The sequence below is a fragment of the Branchiostoma belcheri genome, unplaced genomic scaffold (assembly GCF_001625305.1).
Source record: "Branchiostoma belcheri isolate BF01 breed outbred unplaced genomic scaffold, Haploidv18h27 scaffold170, whole genome shotgun sequence".
Taxonomy (NCBI): Eukaryota; Metazoa; Chordata; class Leptocardii; order Amphioxiformes; family Branchiostomatidae; genus Branchiostoma; species Branchiostoma belcheri.
Window position 1 is genome coordinate 536,538 of NW_017803158.1, and position 5,925 is coordinate 542,462.

General features: G+C 42.0%; 1 pseudogene; it reads right to left on the reverse strand.

Annotated features, from left to right (window-relative positions):
- The window catches only part of LOC109466877, an 8,487-nt pseudogene extending 4,312 nt beyond the window's left edge, over positions 1-4,175 (reverse strand).
- Positions 4,176-5,925: the final 1,750 nt, after the last annotated feature.

Consider the following 5,925-nt stretch of genomic DNA (forward strand, 5'->3'; position numbering starts at 1 on the left):
TGCCATAGTAAAACATTAAACAAGAATTTACACATTTGAAGTGCATACATGTAAACATAATTATCATATTATATGATTACAAAACTCGTCATGACATGCTTAAGAAATGTATGCAAATGCATAATAGACCCATTCAACTTTCACAGATCGCATAAACTGCTTACGTCACAGGGGGGACATTTCGAAAGAACGTCGTTCTAGAACGCTGAAGTCGAACGCGGCTTGCGCTCGTGGTGTCCCCCCTGGCAGATGATTTTTACTAAAAGGTAGGTTAGTGTTTATTTTCTCGGTAATATATGCGGAAATGACGGGAAAACAGGCACCAACTTTGTATGGTGACATTCTATACAACAATTTAAGGTTATCTTGTTCTGTGACGTATGCAGTTTTTGCAATCCGTGAAAGGAACTTTCGAAATGTCCCCCCTGTGACGTATTTCTATTCGAAATGTCCCCCCTGTGACGTATTGTCTATTCGAAATGCCCCCTGTGACGTAACAGTTTATGCGACCCGTGAAAGTCGAATGGGTCTATTACAGGAAAGTATCGTACCACATTGTTTTCGTCAGGGTGAACACTCGGTACACTGTGTTGGTTGAGGATAAGGGCGACTACAGTTGCAGCAATACCAGCAGATATGATGAGACCGACACAAAGCGCCACCATGCGCCCAGGACGTGACCTGCAGAACAGGCGGCAGTTCTGACTGCACCTCGTGTCGCTGTCATCTCCTATAGAACAAGAAACAAACAAACAAACAAACAGGCTTCTATCACAAAGGCAGATACAGCAGTTTTGAGGTGTAACTTCCGTGTATCAGTCTTTTACTTGACACCCAAACTCACACTTGCAATTCTATAAAACTTTCTATTACCTGTATATAAACCTAGGTATCATAGAAGTACAGGGTGTAGATGAAGTACTTTATGGTCTTTTAAGACCGACGAATGCCTACTACCTATCATAGAACTTAGAAGTTAAGTAGAAATGACTAATATTTACAACTGCATTTTCTTTTTACTGTTCAATGTGAAAGTTCAAACGTGAAAGTTCTGCAGGTTACTCACCCCTGCTCTGTTTCTTGCCGCCGTGCCTCCTGTCCACCGCGTCTTGTGCGGCGAGAAAGTCGGGGTCTAAATCTTCGTACGCGTTCTCTGACGGAGTAGGCTTGCCAAGTTGATCGCTGTCCATCCTGTAGAAGACTTGTTCATTGTTCTCATCGGCTGAGCTGACATTCATCTCGTAAAAGGGCTGTTCTTTTCGTTGCTTTTCTTTGGCATTGGTGACGTCCATCTTGTAAAAGGGTTGTTCTTGTTCTTCATCCGCAGGGGCGATGTCCATCTCATAGAATGGCTGAGCTGCGGCATTTTGGATCTCATCTTGTGCTGCCAGAAAGTCGGGGTCCAAATCTGCATAAACGTGCGTGGACAAGTTTGACTAGTATTCGCTTGTTGAGCGCCTCTTTGTTTAAATCATATTTAGTCAAATCTGTTCGCCCTGTTGTTAAAACCTATTTTTGTTCGGGACCAAGGTACACCTGTGCCCTATTAACGCGCCTTCGGCTCGGAACCTGCAGCTTAAATTATAGTCTGTTTATCCGTAAATTAGCTTTAAGTCCTTCTTGCAGCTGCGGGTTCCGAAGCGAAAGCATCCCTCATTTTTTACTTCACTGCCCCATATACTCCCATCATCGTGCACGCCTCCTTGACAGACTTTTACAACTAAACATTCCATTTTTAGATATTAACAACTTATCCGATAGTGCTTTTGTATACCTGTTACTTAATGGATCACCTTTACTTTCATCTAAACTCAACTCTCAAATACTAATTATTTCACAGTTATATCTCTCCGAAACCAAGCGATTTAACAGTTGATTTATACTATAATTGTTTTCATTTATAATATCTTAAAACATAACTCTGTTCACTCGTTACCTGGACGATTCCCATGTTTTGTGTTTTGTGATGTAATTCTTATTTCATGTCCAGTGGTGACATGAATATAAGCATATAGCTTGAGTGCGTCACCACTATGTATTGTATATTTGCATGTTGGAATAAATAAAAAAAAAGTTTGACTGTTCTTCGTCGTTCTCGTAAAGAGCGTGTTTTTTGTCGTTCTCGTAAAGCGCGTGTTCCTCGTCATTCTCGTAATGAGCGTGATTTTTATCGTACTGATAATATTTGTGTTCTTCCTCGTTCTCATAATGCCCGTGTTCTCTATCATTTTCGTAATGTCCTTCTTCTTTCTCGTTGTCGTAATGTCGGTGTTCTTTGTCGTTCTCGTAATGTCCTTTCGATCCTATCTCGCCGTTCTCACCGTTTTGCAAGACAGACTCCTCCCCATATTCTCTGACAGGCTTCAGAACTGCTCCTGGGTCTTCCCGCGCACGCAGCGCCTGTCTCTGCCAGTCGAGGATCCGTTTGGTGCACCAGAACCTCAGTCCTACCCGCCTGACGTACAGCGGGTCCGGCGGGCGGCAGGAGACATCGGCCGGCGGAGGGGGCGGCTCCTCCGGTTGAACCACATCAGCTGAGGCGACTTTCATCTCGTAAAATGGCTGTCCTTGTTTCTCTGTGTCTTTGACATCGGTGACCTCCATCTTGTAAAATGGTTGTTCTTGTTCTTCATCCGCAGGGGCGATGTCCATCTCATAGAATGGCTGAGGTGCGGAAGTTTTGATCGCATCTTGTGTTGCCAGAAAGTCGCGGTCTTTCTGTTCAACCAGAGCAGGGGCAGACACTGGGGGTGAAGAGAAGCAATTGATCAACGGTGTAAAAATAAGTAACAAGAAACAGTGTAAATTACTAGTAAGTCATCGCTTAGCCCAAGTAAAAAAGTAGAAAAAAAACCCACCGATGTCCGCTAAAACACATAGAACATGTCCGACCTGAATCCCACGTCATTGTGACAATCGGCGTTTAAATTGCCCAATATGTTGCCAATGATTCTTTACACATGAATGGCAGACATGCAAGCCAGCAAAAAATGAAAGACACATTTGTTCACACTGTACATTGCTTAGAAAATGCCGCTTATTTTACAGTAGTGGGTTGCTGTATGATCAAAGATTAGCCTATGTCGTGCAACGTTGACGACAAGCACATATTCGCTACTATGGTAACGTTTTACATTAACTTACAATTGTGTACGACTTCAAAGAACAGGTTTTTCAAACATATGTCCCAATAGCCCGTATTCTTATACATTCATTCAGTCGCAGAGCGTTACCTGCTAAGTTTGCTCCGTGTACTGTTGGATTTTTATCATACACGTACCTACTACGCGAGCTGTATAATATTAAGTCGGCGTCACGTAGCAGGCAAATAACTCTGCTGACAAGTCTGCAAGCTCAGAGGCACGGTATCCTCTTGATCATTGCTCGATTCGTAATCAGTATCCCCGGTATAACCGCCCTTCGGCGTAACACACCGGCTTCGCTGGTACGCAGCAGCTAGCTTAGCTATATTTCACCGAACGGCTTGTTACAGCCAACCTTTGCATCTATCTACAAGAGTAATTAAAGCTTTCTAGTGATGATGCCCCAACTGTACTTGGTGGCAGTGAGTTCTACTCTACGATAGCCCCATCCAATGTAACAGGGTGGGTTTTTAGGTGAAAACACACGCTCGATACTATTGCGACTTGGAATTCGTCGACCTTATGCCGATCAACAAATTCGGTCCAAGGTCATTAATACTCTTCAAGCAGAGGTTTAGGATTCGGCTAATTTTTGGCATTTTTAGGCATTCTATTGGGCTTTTTTTTTCTTTTTTCTTTGTAGTGGCATCTTTTTTACGCCAGCCTGACGGTCGCGAGTGACGCCGACTTTTAAAACAGTTGGACATCTCACAGGGCATACTGAGTCCGGTACAACTGCATTACCACGTGCGACTGCGAACATATTTGACGAAAAGTTTTGTGTTCTACAGAAATATAAATCAATATAGATACAGTTGTGACGTACGTACCTGCTGCTTTTCTATTTTCATAAAGTTCCTCCAATTCGTCACCTTCACTCGGCAGACCCGCTTGTGCCGAAGCCCCGGTGCTTTCCGCGCTCTCCTTCTGCACTAACGGCGGCTTCGCAGACTCTGTTCTTTCCTGACGTTTGAATGTTTTTCCGTCTGCATCTTCCCAATTCCCGATCACTTCTGTATCGTGAACTTCCATAACGTCGCTTTCGGTCGTGTCGTCTTTGCTGTCTCTCCCGTGCGTGGAAGGATTCTTCGTATCGTCCCTTCCCTCGTAGTTTTCACCTCTCTAAGTCTAGCGCTAATATGTCTCACGGCAAGGCGTTATTTTAGCACTGTTGTCATGGAGAGGAAATTCCAAACTACGTCATTTTGACGTTGATCTTGGGTTATGGGTTAAAGTTAGAGTTACTTCTTCTGAATTACTAGAAGTCTACTACCTAGCCTAGCAAGTCGTGGTCGAGTGTGGTCATATATACATCTTCTCCAGCAAAACCCTAACACTAAAAATCTAACGGAGAGGTGTGGAGGGCATTTTATTTACTTGAAGTTAGTTTTAGAAATCCCCGAAATCAACCTTGCGAACAAAAGTGAACGGAAATCTCGCGCAGGTGCGTGGATGGTTGCAGGTAGCCTTGACAACTCCGTATTTCATCTTCCTCTCCGATAATACGAGGCTGAATTGAAAGGAAAAAATCCTTTGGTGTGGTGTTTTTCGATTGTTTGTACATTTCTCTTTACCAAATAGCTGGAGGTTTTAACTATATGGCTGTTAATAGTATATATACCTATCTCACATACAAAGTATGAGCCGATTTGGCCGACCCCCATCTTCCAACCTCTGCCTGGTTTTCTCGTGCAATGTCCCTTAAGGGGATACATTATATCCACGATTCCACGAATTTAGGATTGTGTCAAGCATCTGAATTGTGTTGCTGGGAATTTCTCTGCTTTTCAATGTGCGATTCTGTTAACATCATGTGGAAAAAAATATACCTGCAAACATTCTACTAATGTACATTAAAAATGCGTAATTAAGCTTTAACTGAACTGTTTGACATATTGATACATGTCAAGATGTAACGGAATTATAATAGAGAAGTGCTAGATCATGTTACAGTCTATTTTTACAAAGGAAGCTACAAAACTTTGACCGCTGATGTTATTGTTCTATCTGCACCTGAATTTAAGTATCTGATACTGCAACGGATTTCAGATAACAGAATCCAAACAAAATATGAACACAAATAAAGGTAGGTTATATACAGTAATGCTGAACAGAGTGAACTCATAACAGATCGTAAATGCAAATAAACAAAACTGCACGTAATGAACCAAGATCTCACAAAATAAATACAAGTACATAAGGTAAATCAAACATAATAAAACAAACGTGCAGAAGTAACAAAAAGTGACAACTGTTGATATGTTATGAATACAGGTATTTTCTTCTGTTCCCCCATGCTCGATAAATGAAAGTTGCTAGGTCAGATACATCCTCGTTAAAGAGCCACTTAATTCTATTTTCATCTCTTTCCCATATATGATGTCAGGTGATTTTGTATAAATTTTACGAAACATATTTTCTCGAAGATCGTCATAAAAGGGACAGTAAAAAAGAAAATGTGTTTCGTTTTCGACTTCATCCAGGTCACACATGGTACAAATTCTATTTTCCTCAGGAATTCCCTGTCTGTGTGCCTGTCTGTCTGTGTGTTTGTGTTTCCGCGCATTTGTAGTAAGCATACATGTAACTCCATAACGCCTTTATGGATTATGATGATATTTGGTATGTTGGTAAGTCTTAGGAAGACAAAGGTCAAGGTCAAATATGGGACTCCTAGTGGATGACCTTGCAATTGGTACTGCAGCAGAACTTCCGGTTTTTGTATCTTTTGTCCTGAACATGCCATGGTCTTGACTTTTTGGTGACAGATAGCTTTTCCTGT